Genomic DNA, 20,779 nt, shown 5'->3' with positions numbered 1-20,779 from the left:
CTGACATTTTTTTCCGAAGCCAGAAAAACAGGAGAAGGGTTACAAAAATAGCTCTAGTTACACATTGGTAGACCCGATTTGAAATCCGACTTGTTTCTTGAAAAGCTGAAGATTAGGGGTAGATTTTATATAGAAAACATTGTTTTCTGTAAAATGTTGGGAAAGGGGTCAAAACGGCAGTTTTTGTGAAAGTTGTTTTGAATTTAATGAATCTGCTAACTTCTGACATTTTTTACCGAAGCCAGAAAAACAGGCGAAGGGTTACAAAAATAGCTCTAGTTACAGATTGGTAGACCCGATTTGAAATCCGACTTGTTGCTTGAAAAGCTGAAGATTAGGGGTAGATTTTATATAGAAAACATTGTTTTCTGTAAAATGTTGGGAAAGGGGTCAAAACGGCAGTTTTTGTGAAAGTTGTTTTGAATTTAATGAATCTGCTAACTTCTGACATTTTTTTCCAAAGCCAGAAAAACAGGAGAAGGGTTACAAAAATAGCTCTAGTTACACATTGGTAGACCCGATTTGAAATCCGACTTGTTTCTTGAAAAGCTGAAGATTAGGGGTAGATTTTATATAGAAAACATTGTTTTCTGTAAAATGTTGGGAAAGGGGTCAAAACGGCAGTTTTTGTGAAAGTTGTTTTGAATTTAATGAATCTGCTAACTTCTGACATTTTTTACCGAAGCCAGAAAAACAGGCGAAGGGTTACAAAAATAGCTCTAGTTACAGATTGGTAGACCCGATTTGAAATCCGACTTGTTGCTTGAAAAGCAAAAGATTAGGGGTAGATTTTATATAGAAAAAATTGTTTTCTGTAAAATGTTGGGAAAGGGGTCAAAACGGCAGTTTTTGTGAAAGTTGTTTTGAATTTAATGAATCTGCTAACTTCTGACATTTTTTACCGAAGCCAGAAAAACAGGCGAAGGGTTACAAAAATAAATCTAGTTACAGATTGGTAGACCCGATTTGAAATCCGACTTGTTGCTTGAAAAGCTGAAGATTAGGGGTAGATTTTATATAGAAAACATTGTTTTCTGTAAAATGTTGGGAAAGGGGTCAAAACGGCAGTTTTTGTGAAAGTTGTTTTGAATTTAATGAATCTGCTAACTTCTGACATTTTTTTCCGAAGCCAGAAAAACAGGAGAAGGGTTACAAAAATAGCTCTAGTTACACATTGGTAGACCCGATTTGAAATCCGACTTGTTTCTTGAAAAGCTGAAGATTAGGGGTAGATTTTATATAGAAAACATTGTTTTCTGTAAAATGTTGGGAAAGGGGTCAAAACGGCAGTTTTTGTGAAAGTTGTTTTGAATTTAATGAATCTGCTAACTTCTGACATTTTTTACCGAAGCCAGAAAAACAGGCGAAGGGTTACAAAAATAGCTCTAGTTACAGATTGGTAGACCCGATTTGAAATCCGACTTGTTGCTTGAAAAGCAAAAGATTAGGGGTAGATTTTATATAGAAAAAATTGTTTTCTGTAAAATGTTGGGAAAGGGGTCAAAACGGCAGTTTTTGTGAAAGTTGTTTTGAATTTAATGAATCTGCTAACTTCTGACATTTTTTACCGAAGCCAGAAAAACAGGCGAAGGGTTACAAAAATAAATCTAGTTACAGATTGGTAGACCCGATTTGAAATCCGACTTGTTGCTTGAAAAGCTGAAGATTAGGGGTAGATTTTATATAGAAAACATTGTTTTCTGTAAAATGTTGGGAAAGGGGTCAAAACGGCAGTTTTTGTGAAAGTTGTTTTGAATTTAATGAATCTGCTAACTTCTGACATTTTTTTCCGAAGCCAGAAAAACAGGAGAAGGGTTACAAAAATAGCTCTAGTTACACATTGGTAGACCCGATTTGAAATCCGACTTGTTGCTTGAAAAGCTGAAGATTAGGGGTAGATTTTATATAGAAAACATTGTTTTCTGTAAAATGTTGGGAAAGGGGTCAAAACGGCAGTTTTTGTGAAAGTTGTTTTGAATTTAATGAATCTGCTAACTTCTGACATTTTTTTCCGAAGCCAGAAAAACAGGAGAAGGGTTACAAAAATAGCTCTAGTTACACATTGGTAGACCCGATTTGAAATCCGACTTGTTGCTTGAAAAGCTGAAGATTAGGGGTAGATTTTATATAGAAAACATTGTTTTCTGTAAAATGTTGGGAAAGGGGTCAAAACGGCAGTTTTTGTGAAAGTTGTTTTGAATTTAATGAATCTGCTAACTTCTGACATTTTTTTCCGAAGCCAGAAAAATAGGAGAAGGGTTACAAAAATAGCCCTAGTTACACATTGGTAGACCCGATTTGAAATCCGACTTGTTGCTTGAAAAGCTGAAGATTAGGGGTAGATTTTATATAGAAAACATTGTTTTCTGTAAAATGTTGGGAAAGGGGTCAAAACGGCAGTTTTTGTGAAAGTTGTTTTGAATTTAATGAATCTGCTAACTTCTGACATTTTTTACCGAAGCCAGAAAAACAGGCGAAGGGTTACAAAAATAGCTCTAGTTACACATTGGTAGACCCGATTTGAAATCCGACTTGTTTCTTGAAAAGCTGAAGATTAGGGGTAGATTTTATATAGAAAACATTGTTTTCTGTAAAATGTTGGGAAAGGGGTCAAAACGGCAGTTTTTGTGAAAGTTGTTTTGAATTTAATGAATCTGCTAACTTCTGACATTTTTTTCCAAAGCCAGAAAAACAGGAGAAGGGTTACAAAAATAGCTCTAGTTACACATTGGTAGACCCGATTTGAAATCCGACTTGTTTCTTGAAAAGCTGAAGATTAGGGGTAGATTTTATATAGAAAACATTGTTTTCTGTAAAATGTTGGGAAAGGGGTCAAAACGGCAGTTTTTGTGAAAGTTGTTTTGAATTTAATGAATCTGCTAACTTCTGACATTTTTTACCGAAGCCAGAAAAACAGGCGAAGGGTTACAAAAATAGCTCTAGTTACAGATTGGTAGACCCGATTTGAAATCCGACTTGTTGCTTGAAAAGCAAAAGATTAGGGGTAGATTTTATATAGAAAAAATTGTTTTCTGTAAAATGTTGGGAAAGGGGTCAAAACGGCAGTTTTTGTGAAAGTTGTTTTGAATTTAATGAATCTGCTAACTTCTGACATTTTTTACCGAAGCCAGAAAAACAGGCGAAGGGTTACAAAAATAAATCTAGTTACAGATTGGTAGACCCGATTTGAAATCCGACTTGTTGCTTGAAAAGCTGAAGATTAGGGGTAGATTTTATATAGAAAACATTGTTTTCTGTAAAATGTTGGGAAAGGGGTCAAAACGGCAGTTTTTGTGAAAGTTGTTTTGAATTTAATGAATCTGCTAACTTCTGACATTTTTTTCCGAAGCCAGAAAAACAGGAGAAGGGTTACAAAAATAGCTCTAGTTACACATTGGTAGACCCGATTTGAAATCCGACTTGTTTCTTGAAAAGCTGAAGATTAGGGGTAGATTTTATATAGAAAACATTGTTTTCTGTAAAATGTTGGGAAAGGGGTCAAAACGGCAGTTTTTGTGAAAGTTGTTTTGAATTTAATGAATCTGCTAACTTCTGACATTTTTTACCGAAGCCAGAAAAACAGGCGAAGGGTTACAAAAATAGCTCTAGTTACAGATTGGTAGACCCGATTTGAAATCCGACTTGTTGCTTGAAAAGCTGAAGATTAGGGGTAGATTTTATATAGAAAACATTGTTTTCTGTAAAATGTTGGGAAAGGGGTCAAAACGGCAGTTTTTGTGAAAGTTGTTTTGAATTTAATGAATCTGCTAACTTCTGACATTTTTTTCCGAAGCCAGAAAAATAGGAGAAGGGTTACAAAAATAGCCCTAGTTACACATTGGTAGACCCGATTTGAAATCCGACTTGTTGCTTGAAAAGCTGAAGATTAGGGGTAGATTTTATATAGAAAACATTGTTTTCTGTAAAATGTTGGGAAAGGGGTCAAAACGGCAGTTTTTGTGAAAGTTGTTTTGAATTTAATGAATCTGCTAACTTCTGACATTTTTTACCGAAGCCAGAAAAACAGGCGAAGGGTTACAAAAATAGCTCTAGTTACACATTGGTAGACCCGATTTGAAATCCGACTTGTTTCTTGAAAAGCTGAAGATTAGGGGTAGATTTTATATAGAAAACATTGTTTTCTGTAAAATGTTGGGAAAGGGGTCAAAACGGCAGTTTTTGTGAAAGTTGTTTTGAATTTAATGAATCTGCTAACTTCTGACATTTTTTACCGAAGCCAGAAAAACAGGCGAAGGGTTACAAAAATAGCTCTAGTTACAGATTGGTAGACCCGATTTGAAATCCGACTTGTTGCTTGAAAAGCTGAAGAGTAGGGGTAGATTTTATATAGAAAACATTGTTTTCTGTAAAATGTTGGGAAAGGGGTCAAAACGGCAGTTTTTGTGAAAGTTGTTTTGAATTTAATGAATCTGCTAACTTCTGACATTTTTTTCCAAAGCCAGAAAAACAGGAGAAGGGTTACAAAAATAGCTCTAGTTACACATTGGTAGACCCGATTTGAAATCCGACTTGTTTCTTGAAAAGCTGAAGATTAGGGGTAGATTTTATATAGAAAACATTGTTTTCTGTAAAATGTTGGGAAAGGGGTCAAAACGGCAGTTTTTGTGAAAGTTGTTTTGAATTTAATGAATCTGCTAACTTCTGACATTTTTTACCGAAGCCAGAAAAACAGGCGAAGGGTTACAAAAATAGCTCTAGTTACAGATTGGTAGACCCGATTTGAAATCCGACTTGTTGCTTGAAAAGCAAAAGATTAGGGGTAGATTTTATATAGAAAAAATTGTTTTCTGTAAAATGTTGGGAAAGGGGTCAAAACGGCAGTTTTTGTGAAAGTTGTTTTGAATTTAATGAATCTGCTAACTTCTGACATTTTTTACCGAAGCCAGAAAAACAGGCGAAGGGTTACAAAAATAAATCTAGTTACAGATTGGTAGACCCGATTTGAAATCCGACTTGTTGCTTGAAAAGCTGAAGATTAGGGGTAGATTTTATATAGAAAACATTGTTTTCTGTAAAATGTTGGGAAAGGGGTCAAAACGGCAGTTTTTGTGAAAGTGGTTTTGAATTTAATGAATCTGCTAACTTCTGACATTTTTTTCCGAAGCCAGAAAAACAGGAGAAGGGTTACTAAAATAGCTCTAGTTACACATTGGTAGACCCGATTTGAAATCCGACTTGTTTCTTGAAAAGCTGAAGATTAGGGGTAGATTTTATATAGAAAACATTGTTTTCTGTAAAATGTTGGGAAAGGGGTCAAAACGGCAGTTTTTGTGAAAGTTGTTTTGAATTTAATGAATCTGCTAACTTCTGACATTTTTTACCGAAGCCAGAAAAACAGGCGAAGGGTTACAAAAATAGCTCTAGTTACAGATTGGTAGACCCGATTTGAAATCCGACTTGTTGCTTGAAAAGCTGAAGATTAGGGGTAGATTTTATATAGAAAACATTGTTTTCTGTAAAATGTTGGGAAAGGGGTCAAAACGGCAGTTTTTGTGAAAGTTGTTTTGAATTTAATGAATCTGCTAACTTCTGACATTTTTTTCCGAAGCCAGAAAAATAGGAGAAGGGTTACAAAAATAGCCCTAGTTACACATTGGTAGACCCGATTTGAAATCCGACTTGTTGCTTGAAAAGCTGAAGATTAGGGGTAGATTTTATATAGAAAACATTGTTTTCTGTAAAATGTTGGGAAAGGGGTCAAAACGGCAGTTTTTGTGAAAGTTGTTTTGAATTTAATGAATCTGCTAACTTCTGACATTTTTTACCGAAGCCAGAAAAACAGGCGAAGGGTTACAAAAATAGCTCTAGTTACAGATTGGTAGACCCGATTTGAAATCCGACTTGTTGCTTGAAAAGCTGAAGAGTAGGGGTAGATTTTATATAGAAAACATTGTTTTCTGTAAAATGTTGGGAAAGGGGTCAAAACGGCAGTTTTTGTGAAAGTTGTTTTGAATTTAATGAATCTGCTAACTTCTGACATTTTTTACCGAAGCCAGAAAAACAGGCGAAGGGTTACAAAAATAGCTCTAGTTACAGATTGGTAGACCCGATTTGAAATCCGACTTGTTGCTTGAAAAGCTGAAGATTAGGGGTAGATTTTATATAGAAAACATTGTTTTCTGTAAAATGTTGGGAAAGGGGTCAAAACGGCAGTTTTTGTGAAAGTTGTTTTGAATTTAATGAATCTGCTAACTTCTGACATTTTTTTCCGAAGCCAGAAAAATAGGAGAAGGGTTACAAAAATAGCCCTAGTTACACATTGGTAGACCCGATTTGAAATCCGACTTGTTGCTTGAAAAGCTGAAGATTAGGGGTAGATTTTATATAGAAAACATTGTTTTCTGTAAAATGTTGGGAAAGGGGTCAAAACGGCAGTTTTTGTGAAAGTTGTTTTGAATTTAATGAATCTGCTAACTTCTGACATTTTTTACCGAAGCCAGAAAAACAGGCGAAGGGTTACAAAAATAGCTCTAGTTACACATTGGTAGACCCGATTTGAAATCCGACTTGTTTCTTGAAAAGCTGAAGATTAGGGGTAGATTTTATATAGAAAACATTGTTTTCTGTAAAATGTTGGGAAAGGGGTCAAAACGGCAGTTTTTGTGAAAGTTGTTTTGAATTTAATGAATCTGCTAACTTCTGACATTTTTTACCGAAGCCAGAAAAACAGGCGAAGGGTTACAAAAATAGCTCTAGTTACAGATTGGTAGACCCGATTTGAAATCCGACTTGTTGCTTGAAAAGCTGAAGAGTAGGGGTAGATTTTATATAGAAAACATTGTTTTCTGTAAAATGTTGGGAAAGGGGTCAAAACGGCAGTTTTTGTGAAAGTTGTTTTGAATTTAATGAATCTGCTAACTTCTGACATTTTTTTCCAAAGCCAGAAAAACAGGAGAAGGGTTACAAAAATAGCTCTAGTTACACATTGGTAGACCCGATTTGAAATCCGACTTGTTTCTTGAAAAGCTGAAGATTAGGGGTAGATTTTATATAGAAAACATTGTTTTCTGTAAAATGTTGGGAAAGGGGTCAAAACGGCAGTTTTTGTGAAAGTTGTTTTGAATTTAATGAATCTGCTAACTTCTGACATTTTTTACCGAAGCCAGAAAAACAGGCGAAGGGTTACAAAAATAGCTCTAGTTACAGATTGGTAGACCCGATTTGAAATCCGACTTGTTGCTTGAAAAGCAAAAGATTAGGGGTAGATTTTATATAGAAAAAATTGTTTTCTGTAAAATGTTGGGAAAGGGGTCAAAACGGCAGTTTTTGTGAAAGTTGTTTTGAATTTAATGAATCTGCTAACTTCTGACATTTTTTACCGAAGCCAGAAAAACAGGCGAAGGGTTACAAAAATAAATCTAGTTACAGATTGGTAGACCCGATTTGAAATCCGACTTGTTGCTTGAAAAGCTGAAGATTAGGGGTAGATTTTATATAGAAAACATTGTTTTCTGTAAAATGTTGGGAAAGGGGTCAAAACGGCAGTTTTTGTGAAAGTGGTTTTGAATTTAATGAATCTGCTAACTTCTGACATTTTTTTCCGAAGCCAGAAAAACAGGAGAAGGGTTACTAAAATAGCTCTAGTTACACATTGGTAGACCCGATTTGAAATCCGACTTGTTTCTTGAAAAGCTGAAGATTAGGGGTAGATTTTATATAGAAAACATTGTTTTCTGTAAAATGTTGGGAAAGGGGTCAAAACGGCAGTTTTTGTGAAAGTTGTTTTGAATTTAATGAATCTGCTAACTTCTGACATTTTTTACCGAAGCCAGAAAAACAGGCGAAGGGTTACAAAAATAGCTCTAGTTACAGATTGGTAGACCCGATTTGAAATCCGACTTGTTGCTTGAAAAGCTGAAGATTAGGGGTAGATTTTATATAGAAAACATTGTTTTCTGTAAAATGTTGGGAAAGGGGTCAAAACGGCAGTTTTTGTGAAAGTTGTTTTGAATTTAATGAATCTGCTAACTTCTGACATTTTTTTCCGAAGCCAGAAAAATAGGAGAAGGGTTACAAAAATAGCCCTAGTTACACATTGGTAGACCCGATTTGAAATCCGACTTGTTGCTTGAAAAGCTGAAGATTAGGGGTAGATTTTATATAGAAAACATTGTTTTCTGTAAAATGTTGGGAAAGGGGTCAAAACGGCAGTTTTTGTGAAAGTTGTTTTGAATTTAATGAATCTGCTAACTTCTGACATTTTTTACCGAAGCCAGAAAAACAGGCGAAGGGTTACAAAAATAGCTCTAGTTACAGATTGGTAGACCCGATTTGAAATCCGACTTGTTGCTTGAAAAGCTGAAGAGTAGGGGTAGATTTTATATAGAAAACATTGTTTTCTGTAAAATGTTGGGAAAGGGGTCAAAACGGCAGTTTTTGTGAAAGTTGTTTTGAATTTAATGAATCTGCTAACTTCTGACATTTTTTTCCAAAGCCAGAAAAACAGGAGAAGGGTTACAAAAATAGCTCTAGTTACACATTGGTAGACCCGATTTGAAATCCGACTTGTTTCTTGAAAAGCTGAAGATTAGGGGTAGATTTTATATAGAAAACATTGTTTTCTGTAAAATGTTGGGAAAGGGGTCAAAACGGCAGTTTTTGTGAAAGTTGTTTTGAATTTAATGAATCTGCTAACTTCTGACATTTTTTACCGAAGCCAGAAAAACAGGCGAAGGGTTACAAAAATAGCTCTAGTTACAGATTGGTAGACCCGATTTGAAATCCGACTTGTTGCTTGAAAAGCAAAAGATTAGGGGTAGATTTTATATAGAAAACATTGTTTTCTGTAAAATGTTGGGAAAGGGGTCAAAACGGCAGTTTTTGTGAAAGTTGTTTTGAATTTAATGAATCTGCTAACTTCTGACATTTTTTACCGAAGCCAGAAAAACAGGCGAAGGGTTACAAAAATAAATCTAGTTACAGATTGGTAGACCCGATTTGAAATCCGACTTGTTGCTTGAAAAGCTGAAGATTAGGGGTAGATTTTATATAGAAAACATTGTTTTCTGTAAAATGTTGGGAAAGGGGTCAAAACGGCAGTTTTTGTGAAAGTTGTTTTGAATTTAATGAATCTGCTAACTTCTGACATTTTTTTCCGAAGCCAGAAAAACAGGAGAAGGGTTACAAAAATAGCTCTAGTTACACATTGGTAGACCCGATTTGAAATCCGACTTGTTTCTTGAAAAGCTGAAGATTAGGGGTAGATTTTATATAGAAAACATTGTTTTCTGTAAAATGTTGGGAAAGGGGTCAAAACGGCAGTTTTTGTGAAAGTTGTTTTGAATTTAATGAATCTGCTAACTTCTGACATTTTTTACCGAAGCCAGAAAAACAGGCGAAGGGTTACAAAAATAGCTCTAGTTACAGATTGGTAGACCCGATTTGAAATCCGACTTGTTGCTTGAAAAGCAAAAGATTAGGGGTAGATTTTATATAGAAAAAATTGTTTTCTGTAAAATGTTGGGAAAGGGGTCAAAACGGCAGTTTTTGTGAAAGTTGTTTTGAATTTAATGAATCTGCTAACTTCTGACATTTTTTACCGAAGCCAGAAAAACAGGCGAAGGGTTACAAAAATAAATCTAGTTACAGATTGGTAGACCCGATTTGAAATCCGACTTGTTGCTTGAAAAGCTGAAGATTAGGGGTAGATTTTATATAGAAAACATTGTTTTCTGTAAAATGTTGGGAAAGGGGTCAAAACGGCAGTTTTTGTGAAAGTTGTTTTGAATTTAATGAATCTGCTAACTTCTGACATTTTTTTCCGAAGCCAGAAAAATAGGAGAAGGGTTACAAAAATAGCCCTAGTTACACATTGGTAGACCCGATTTGAAATCCGACTTGTTGCTTGAAAAGCTGAAGATTAGGGGTAGATTTTATATAGAAAACATTGTTTTCTGTAAAATGTTGGGAAAGGGGTCAAAACGGCAGTTTTTGTGAAAGTTGTTTTGAATTTAATGAATCTGCTAACTTCTGACATTTTTTACCGAAGCCAGAAAAACAGGCGAAGGGTTACAAAAATAGCTCTAGTTACAGATTGGTAGACCCGATTTGAAATCCGACTTGTTGCTTGAAAAGCTGAAGAGTAGGGGTAGATTTTATATAGAAAACATTGTTTTCTGTAAAATGTTGGGAAAGGGGTCAAAACGGCAGTTTTTGTGAAAGTTGTTTTGAATTTAATGAATCTGCTAACTTCTGACATTTTTTTCCAAAGCCAGAAAAACAGGAGAAGGGTTACAAAAATAGCTCTAGTTACACATTGGTAGACCCGATTTGAAATCCGACTTGTTTCTTGAAAAGCTGAAGATTAGGGGTAGATTTTATATAGAAAACATTGTTTTCTGTAAAATGTTGGGAAAGGGGTCAAAACGGCAGTTTTTGTGAAAGTTGTTTTGAATTTAATGAATCTGCTAACTTCTGACATTTTTTACCGAAGCCAGAAAAACAGGCGAAGGGTTACAAAAATAGCTCTAGTTACAGATTGGTAGACCCGATTTGAAATCCGACTTGTTGCTTGAAAAGCAAAAGATTAGGGGTAGATTTTATATAGAAAAAATTGTTTTCTGTAAAATGTTGGGAAAGGGGTCAAAACGGCAGTTTTTGTGAAAGTTGTTTTGAATTTAATGAATCTGCTAACTTCTGACATTTTTTACCGAAGCCAGAAAAACAGGCGAAGGGTTACAAAAATAAATCTAGTTACAGATTGGTAGACCCGATTTGAAATCCGACTTGTTGCTTGAAAAGCTGAAGATTAGGGGTAGATTTTATATAGAAAACATTGTTTTCTGTAAAATGTTGGGAAAGGGGTCAAAACGGCAGTTTTTGTGAAAGTTGTTTTGAATTTAATGAATCTGCTAACTTCTGACATTTTTTTCCGAAGCCAGAAAAACAGGAGAAGGGTTACTAAAATAGCTCTAGTTACACATTGGTAGACCCGATTTGAAATCCGACTTGTTTCTTGAAAAGCTGAAGATTAGGGGTAGATTTTATATAGAAAACATTGTTTTCTGTAAAATGTTGGGAAAGGGGTCAAAACGGCAGTTTTTGTGAAAGTTGTTTTGAATTTAATGAATCTGCTAACTTCTGACATTTTTTACCGAAGCCAGAAAAACAGGCGAAGGGTTACAAAAATAGCTCTAGTTACAGATTGGTAGACCCGATTTGAAATCCGACTTGTTGCTTGAAAAGCTGAAGATTAGGGGTAGATTTTATATAGAAAACATTGTTTTCTGTAAAATGTTGGGAAAGGGGTCAAAACGGCAGTTTTTGTGAAAGTTGTTTTGAATTTAATGAATCTGCTAACTTCTGACATTTTTTTCCGAAGCCAGAAAAATAGGAGAAGGGTTACAAAAATAGCCCTAGTTACACATTGGTAGACCCGATTTGAAATCCGACTTGTTGCTTGAAAAGCTGAAGATTAGGGGTAGATTTTATATAGAAAACATTGTTTTCTGTAAAATGTTGGGAAAGGGGTCAAAACGGCAGTTTTTGTGAAAGTTGTTTTGAATTTAATGAATCTGCTAACTTCTGACATTTTTTACCGAAGCCAGAAAAACAGGCGAAGGGTTACAAAAATAGCTCTAGTTACAGATTGGTAGACCCGATTTGAAATCCGACTTGTTGCTTGAAAAGCTGAAGAGTAGGGGTAGATTTTATATAGAAAACATTGTTTTCTGTAAAATGTTGGGAAAGGGGTCAAAACGGCAGTTTTTGTGAAAGTTGTTTTGAATTTAATGAATCTGCTAACTTCTGACATTTTTTTCCAAAGCCAGAAAAACAGGAGAAGGGTTACAAAAATAGCTCTAGTTACACATTGGTAGACCCGATTTGAAATCCGACTTGTTTCTTGAAAAGCTGAAGATTAGGGGTAGATTTTATATAGAAAACATTGTTTTCTGTAAAATGTTGGGAAAGGGGTCAAAACGGCAGTTTTTGTGAAAGTTGTTTTGAATTTAATGAATCTGCTAACTTCTGACATTTTTTACCGAAGCCAGAAAAACAGGCGAAGGGTTACAAAAATAGCTCTAGTTACAGATTGGTAGACCCGATTTGAAATCCGACTTGTTGCTTGAAAAGCAAAAGATTAGGGGTAGATTTTATATAGAAAACATTGTTTTCTGTAAAATGTTGGGAAAGGGGTCAAAACGGCAGTTTTTGTGAAAGTTGTTTTGAATTTAATGAATCTGCTAACTTCTGACATTTTTTACCGAAGCCAGAAAAACAGGCGAAGGGTTACAAAAATAAATCTAGTTACAGATTGGTAGACCCGATTTGAAATCCGACTTGTTGCTTGAAAAGCTGAAGATTAGGGGTAGATTTTATATAGAAAACATTGTTTTCTGTAAAATGTTGGGAAAGGGGTCAAAACGGCAGTTTTTGTGAAAGTTGTTTTGAATTTAATGAATCTGCTAACTTCTGACATTTTTTTCCGAAGCCAGAAAAACAGGAGAAGGGTTACAAAAATAGCTCTAGTTACACATTGGTAGACCCGATTTGAAATCCGACTTGTTTCTTGAAAAGCTGAAGATTAGGGGTAGATTTTATATAGAAAACATTGTTTTCTGTAAAATGTTGGGAAAGGGGTCAAAACGGCAGTTTTTGTGAAAGTTGTTTTGAATTTAATGAATCTGCTAACTTCTGACATTTTTTACCGAAGCCAGAAAAACAGGCGAAGGGTTACAAAAATAGCTCTAGTTACAGATTGGTAGACCCGATTTGAAATCCGACTTGTTGCTTGAAAAGCTGAAGATTAGGGGTAGATTTTATATAGAAAACATTGTTTTCTGTAAAATGTTGGGAAAGGGGTCAAAACGGCAGTTTTTGTGAAAGTTGTTTTGAATTTAATGAATCTGCTAACTTCTGACATTTTTTTCCGAAGCCAGAAAAATAGGAGAAGGGTTACAAAAATAGCCCTAGTTACACATTGGTAGACCCGATTTGAAATCCGACTTGTTGCTTGAAAAGCTGAAGATTAGGGGTAGATTTTATATAGAAAACATTGTTTTCTGTAAAATGTTGGGAAAGGGGTCAAAACGGCAGTTTTTGTGAAAGTTGTTTTGAATTTAATGAATCTGCTAACTTCTGACATTTTTTACCGAAGCCAGAAAAACAGGCGAAGGGTTACAAAAATAGCTCTAGTTACAGATTGGTAGACCCGATTTGAAATCCGACTTGTTGCTTGAAAAGCTGAAGAGTAGGGGTAGATTTTATATAGAAAACATTGTTTTCTGTAAAATGTTGGGAAAGGGGTCAAAACGGCAGTTTTTGTGAAAGTTGTTTTGAATTTAATGAATCTGCTAACTTCTGACATTTTTTTCCAAAGCCAGAAAAACAGGAGAAGGGTTACAAAAATAGCTCTAGTTACACATTGGTAGACCCGATTTGAAATCCGACTTGTTTCTTGAAAAGCTGAAGATTAGGGGTAGATTTTATATAGAAAACATTGTTTTCTGTAAAATGTTGGGAAAGGGGTCAAAACGGCAGTTTTTGTGAAAGTTGTTTTGAATTTAATGAATCTGCTAACTTCTGACATTTTTTACCGAAGCCAGAAAAACAGGCGAAGGGTTACAAAAATAGCTCTAGTTACAGATTGGTAGACCCGATTTGAAATCCGACTTGTTGCTTGAAAAGCAAAAGATTAGGGGTAGATTTTATATAGAAAACATTGTTTTCTGTAAAATGTTGGGAAAGGGGTCAAAACGGCAGTTTTTGTGAAAGTTGTTTTGAATTTAATGAATCTGCTAACTTCTGACATTTTTTACCGAAGCCAGAAAAACAGGCGAAGGGTTACAAAAATAAATCTAGTTACAGATTGGTAGACCCGATTTGAAATCCGACTTGTTGCTTGAAAAGCTGAAGATTAGGGGTAGATTTTATATAGAAAACATTGTTTTCTGTAAAATGTTGGGAAAGGGGTCAAAACGGCAGTTTTTGTGAAAGTTGTTTTGAATTTAATGAATCTGCTAACTTCTGACATTTTTTTCCGAAGCCAGAAAAACAGGAGAAGGGTTACAAAAATAGCTCTAGTTACACATTGGTAGACCCGATTTGAAATCCGACTTGTTTCTTGAAAAGCTGAAGATTAGGGGTAGATTTTATATAGAAAACATTGTTTTCTGTAAAATGTTGGGAAAGGGGTCAAAACGGCAGTTTTTGTGAAAGTTGTTTTGAATTTAATGAATCTGCTAACTTCTGACATTTTTTACCGAAGCCAGAAAAACAGGCGAAGGGTTACAAAAATAGCTCTAGTTACAGATTGGTAGACCCGATTTGAAATCCGACTTGTTGCTTGAAAAGCTGAAGATTAGGGGTAGATTTTATATAGAAAACATTGTTTTCTGTAAAATGTTGGGAAAGGGGTCAAAACGGCAGTTTTTGTGAAAGTTGTTTTGAATTTAATGAATCTGCTAACTTCTGACATTTTTTTCCGAAGCCAGAAAAATAGGAGAAGGGTTACAAAAATAGCCCTAGTTACACATTGGTAGACCCGATTTGAAATCCGACTTGTTGCTTGAAAAGCTGAAGATTAGGGGTAGATTTTATATAGAAAACATTGTTTTCTGTAAAATGTTGGGAAAGGGGTCAAAACGGCAGTTTTTGTGAAAGTTGTTTTGAATTGAATGAATCTGCTAACTTCTGACATTTTTTTCCGAAGCCAGAAAAATAGGAGAAGGGTTACAAAAATAGCTCTAGTTACACATTGGTAGACCCGATTTGAAATCCGACTTGTTGCTTGAAAAGCTGAAGATTAGGGGTAGATTTGATATAGAAAACATTGTTTTCTGTAAAATGTTGGGAAAGGGGTCAAAACGGCAGTTTTTGTGAAAGTTGTTTTGAATTTAATGAATCTGCTAACTTCTGACATTTTTTACCGAAGCCAGAAAAACAGGCGAAGGGTTACAAAAATAGCTCTAGTTACAGATTGGTAGACCCGATTTGAAATCCGACTTGTTGCTTGAAAAGCTGAAGATTAGGGGTAGATTTTATATAGAAAACATTGTTTTCTGTAAAATGTTGGGAAAGGGGTCAAAACGGCAGTTTTTGTGAAAGTTGTTTTGAATTTAATGAATCTGCTAACTTCTGACATTTTTTACCGAAGCCAGAAAAACAGGCGAAGGGTTACAAAAATAGCTCTAGTTACAGATTGGTAGACCCGATTTGAAATCCGACTTGTTGCTTGAAAAGCTGAAGATTAGGGGTAGATTTTATATAGAAAACATTGTTTTCTGTAAAATGTTGGGAAAGGGGTCAAAACGGCAGTTTTTGTGAAAGTTGTTTTGAATTTAATGAATCTGCTAACTTCTGACATTTTTTACCGAAGCCAGAAAAACAGGCGAAGGGTTACAAAAATAGATCTAGTTACAGTTTGGTAGACCCGATTTGAAATCCGACTTGTTGCTTGAAAAGCTGAAGAGTAGGGGTAGATTTTATATAGAAAACATTGTTTTCTGTAAAATGTTGGGAAAGGGGTCAAAACGGCAGTTTTTTTGAAAGTTGTTTTGAATTTAATGAATCTGCTAACTTCTGACATTTTTTACCGAAGCCAGAAAGACAAGCGAAGGGTTACAAAAATAGCTCTAGTTACAGATTGGTAGACCCGATTTGAAATCCGACTTGTTGCTTGAAAAGCTGAAGACTAGGGGTAGATTATATATAGAAAACATTGTTTTCTGTAAAATGTTGGGAAAGGGGTCAAAACGGCAGTTTTTGTGAAAGTTGTTTTGAATTTAATGAATCTGCTAACTTCTGACATTTTTTATCGAAGCCAGAAAAACAGGCGAAGGGTTACAAAAATAGATCTAGTTACAGTTTGGTAGACCCGATTTGAAATCCGACTTGTTGCTTGAAAAGCTGAAGAGTAGGGGTAGATTTTATATAGAAAACATTGTTTTCTGTAAAATGTTGGGAAAGGGGTCAAAACGGCAGTTTTTGTGAAAGTTGTTTTGAATTTAATGAATCTGCTAACTTCTGACATTTTTTACCGAAGCCAGAAAAACAAGCGAAGGGTTACAAAAATAGCTCTAGTTACAGATTGGTAGACCCGATTTGAAATCCGACTTGTTGCTTGAAAAGCAAAAGATTAGGGGTAGATTTTATATAGAAAACATTGTTTTCTGTAAAATGTTGGGAAAGGGGTCAAAACGGCAGTTTTTGTGAAAGTGTTTTTGAATTTAATGAATCTGCTAACTTCTGACATTTTTTACCGAAGCCAGAAAAACAAGCGAAGGGTTACAAAAATAGCTCTAGTTACAGATTGGTAGACCCGATTTGAAATCCGACTTGTTGCTTGAAAAGCTGAAGATTAGGGGTAGATTTTATATAGAAAACATTGTTTTCTGTAAAATGTTGGGAAAGGGGTCAAAACGGCAGTTTTTGTGAAAGTTGTTTTGAATTTAATGAATCTGCTAACTTCTGACATTTTTTTCCGAAGCCAGAAAAATAGGAGAAGGGTTACAAAAATAGCCCTAGTTACACATTGGTAGACCCGATTTGAAATCCGACTTGTTGCTTGAAAAGCTGAAGATTAGGGGTAGATTTTATATAGAAAACATTGTTTTCTGTAAAATGTTGGGAAAGGGGTCAAAACGGCAGTTTTTGTGAAAGTTGTTTTGAATTTAATGAATCTGCTAACTTCTGACATTTTTTTCCGAAGCCAGAAAAATAGGAGAAGGGTTACAAAAATAGCTCTAGTTACACATTGGTAGACCCGATTTGAAATCCGACTTGTTGCTTGAAAAGCTGAAGATTAGGGGTAGATTTTATATAGAAAACATTGTTTTCTGTAAAATGTTGGGAAAGGGGTCAAAACGGCAGTTTTTGTGAAAGTTGTTTTGAATTTAATGAATCTGCTAACTTCTGACATTTTTTACCGAAGCCAGAAAAACAGGCGAAGGGTTACAAAAATAGCTCTAGTTACAGATTGGTAGACCCGATTTGAAATCCGACTTGTTGCTTGAAAAGCTGAAGATTAGGGGTAGATTTTATATAGAAAACATTGTTTTCTGTAAAATGTTGGGAAAGGGGTCAAAACGGCAGTTTTTGTGAAAGTTGTTTTGAATTTAATGAATCTGCTAACTTCTGACATTTTTTACCGAAGCCAGAAAAACAGGCGAAGGGTTACAAAAATAGATCTAGTTACAGTTTGGTAGACCCGATTTGAAATCCGACTTGTTGCTTGAAAAGGTGAAGAGTAGGGGTAGATTTTATATAGAAAACATTGTTTTCTGTAAAATGTTGGGAAAGGGGTCAAAACGGCAGTTTTTTTGAAAGTTGTTTTGAATTTAATGAATCTGCTAACTTCTGACATTTTTTACCGAAGCCAGAAAGACAAGCGAAGGGTTACAAAAATAGCTCTAGTTACAGATTGGTAGACCCGATTTGAAATCCGACTTGTTGCTTGAAAAGCTGAAGACTAGGGGTAGATTATATATAGAAAACATTGTTTTCTGTAAAATGTTGGGAAAGGGGTCAAAACGGCAGTTTTTGTGAAAGTTGTTTTGAATTTAATGAATCTGCTAACTTCTGACATTTTTTATCGAAGCCAGAAAAACAGGCGAAGGGTTACAAAAATAGATCTAGTTACAGTTTGGTAGACCCGATTTGAAATCCGACTTGTTGCTTGAAAAGCTGAAGAGTAGGGGTAGATTTTATATAGAAAACATTGTTTTCTGTAAAATGTTGGGAAAGGGGTCAAAACGGCAGTTTTTGTGAAAGTTGTTTTGAATTTAATGAATCTGCTAACTTCTGACATTTTTTACCGAAGCCAGAAAAACAAGCGAAGGGTTACAAAAATAGCTCTAGTTACAGATTGGTAGACCCGATTTGAAATCCGACTTGTTGCTTGAAAAGCAAAAGATTAGGGGTAGATTTTATATAGAAAACATTGTTTTCTGTAAAATGTTGGGAAAGGGGTCAAAACGGCAGTTTTTGTGAAAGTGTTTTTGAATTTAATGAATCTGCTAACTTCTGACATTTTTTATCGAAGCCAGAAAAACAGGCGAAGGGTTACAAAAATAGATCTAGTTACAGTTTGGTAGACCCGATTTGAAATCCGACTTGTTGCTTGAAAAGCTGAAGAGTAGGGGTAGATTTTATATAGAAAACATTGTTTTCTGTAAAATGTTGGGAAAGGGGTCAAAACGGCAGTTTTTGTGAAAGTTGTTTTGAATTTAATGAATCTGCTAACTTCTGACATTTTTTATCGAAGCCAGAAAAACAGGCGAAGGGTTACAAAAATAGATCTAGTTACAGTTTGGTAGACCCGATTTGAAATCCGACTTGTTGCTTGAAAAGCTGAAGAGTAGGGGTAGATTTTATATAGAAAACATTGTTTTCTGTAAAATGTTGGGAAAGGGGTCAAAACGGCAGTTTTTGTGAAAGTTGTTTTGAATTTAATGAATCTGCTAACTTCTGACATTTTTTACCGAAGCCAGAAAAACAAGCGAAGGGTTACAAAAATAGCTCTAGTTACAGATTGGTAGACCCGATTTGAAATCCGACTTGTTGCTTGAAAAGCAAAAGATTAGGGGTAGATTTTATATAGAAAACATTGTTTTCTGTAAAATGTTGGGAAAGGGGTCAAAACGGCAGTTTTTGTGAAAGTTGTTTTGAATTTAATGAATCTGCTAACTTCTGACATTTTTTACCGAAGCCAGAAAAACAGGAGAAGGGTTACAAAAATAGCTCTAGTTACACATTGGTAGACCCGATTTGAAATCCGACTTGTTTCTTGAAAAGCTGAAGATTAGGGGTAGATTTTATATAGAAAACATTGTTTTCTGTAAAATGTTGGGAAAGGGGTCAAAACGGCAGTTTTTGTGAAAGTTGTTTTGAATTTAATGAATCTGCTAACTTCTGACATTTTTTACCGAAGCCAGAAAAACAGGCGAAGGGTTACAAAAATAGCGCTAGTTATAGATTGGTAGACCCGATTTGAAATCCGACTTGTTGCTTGAAAAGCTGAAGAGTAGGGGTAGATTTTATATAGAAAACATTGTTTTCTGTAAAATGTTGGGAAAGGGGTCAAAACGGCAGTTTTTGTGAAAGTTGTTTTGAATTTAATGAATCTGCTAACTTCTGACATTTTTTACCGAAGCCAGAAAAACAAGCGAAGGGTTACAAAAATAGCTCTAGTTACAGATTGGTAGACCCGATTTGAAATCCGACTTGTTGCTTGAAAAGCAAAAGATTAGGGGTAGATTTTATATAGAAAACATTGTTTTCTGTAAAATGTTGGGAAAGGGGTCAAAACGGCAGTTTTTGTGAAAGTTGTTTTGAATTTAATGAATCTGCTAACTTCTGACATTTTTTACCGAAGCCAGAAAAACAGGCGAAGGGTTACAAAAATAGCTCTAGTTACAGATAGGTAGACCCGATTTGAAATCCGACTTGTTGCTTGAAAAGCTGAAGAGTAGGGGTAGATTTTATATAGAAAACATTGTTTTCTGTAAAATGTTGGGAAAGGGGTCAAAACGGCAGTTTTTGTGAAAGTGTTTTTGAATTTAATGAATCTGCTAACTTCTGACATTTTTTACCGAAGCCAGAAAAACAAGCGAAGGGTTACAAAAATAGCTCTAGTTACAGATTGGTAGACCCGATTTGAAATCCGACTTGTTGCTTGAAAAGCAAAAGATTAGGGGTAGATTTTATATAGAAAACATTGTTTTCTGTAAAATGTTGGGAAAGGGGTCAAAACGGCAGTTTTTGTGAAAGTTGTTTTGAATTTAATGAATCTGCTAACTTCTGACATTTTTTACCGAAGCCAGAAAAACAGGCGAAGGGTTACAAAAATAGTTCTAGTTACAGATTGGTAGACCCGATTTGAAATCCGACTTGTTGCTTGAAAAGCTGAAGATTAGGGGTAGATTTTATATAGAAAACATTGTTTTCTGTAAAATGTTGGGAAAGGGGTCAAAACTGCAGTTTTTGTGAAAGTTGTTTTGAATTTAATGAATCTGCTAACTTCTGACATTTTTTACCGAAGCCAGAAAAACAGGCGAAGGGTTACAAAAATAGCTCTAGTTACAGATTGGTAGACCCGATTTGAAATCCGACTTGTTGCTTGAAAAGCTGAAGAGTAGGGGTAGATTTTATATAGAAAACATTGTTTTCTGTAAAATGTTGGGAAAGGGGTCAAAACGGCAGTTTTTGTGAAAGCGTTTTTGAATTTAATGAATCTGCTAACTTCTGACATTTTTTACCGAAGCCAGAAAAACAAGCGAAGGGTTACAAAAATAGCTCTAGTTACAGATTGGTAGACCCGATTTGAAATCCGACTTGTTGCTTGAAAAGCAAAAGATTAGGGGTAGATTTTACGTAGAAAACATTGTTTTCTGTAAAATGTTGGGAAAGGGGTCAAAACGGCAGTTTTTGTGAAAGTTGTTTTGAATTTAATGAATCTGCTAACTTCTGACATTTTTTACCGAAGCCAGAAAAACAGGCGAAGGGTTACAAAAATAGCTCTAGTTACAGATTGGTAGACCCGATTTGAAATCCGACTTGTTGCTTGAAAAGCTGAAGATTAGGGGTAGATTTTATATAGAAAACATTGTTTTCTGTAAAATGTTGGGAAAGGGGTCAAAACGGCAGTTTTTGTGAAAGTTGTTTTGAATTTAATGAATCTGCTAACTTCTGACATTTTTTACCGAAGCCAGAAAAACAGGCGAAGGGTTACAAAAATAGCTCTAGTTACAGATTGGTAGACCCGATTTGAAATCCGACTTGTTGCTTGAAAAGCAAAAGATTAGGGGTAGATTTTATATAG

This window comes from Salvelinus fontinalis, chromosome 28 (genome assembly GCF_029448725.1).
Source record: "Salvelinus fontinalis isolate EN_2023a chromosome 28, ASM2944872v1, whole genome shotgun sequence".
In the NCBI taxonomy this organism is placed as follows: Eukaryota; Metazoa; Chordata; class Actinopteri; order Salmoniformes; family Salmonidae; genus Salvelinus; species Salvelinus fontinalis.
Note: the sequence above shows the minus strand (reverse complement) of the source record.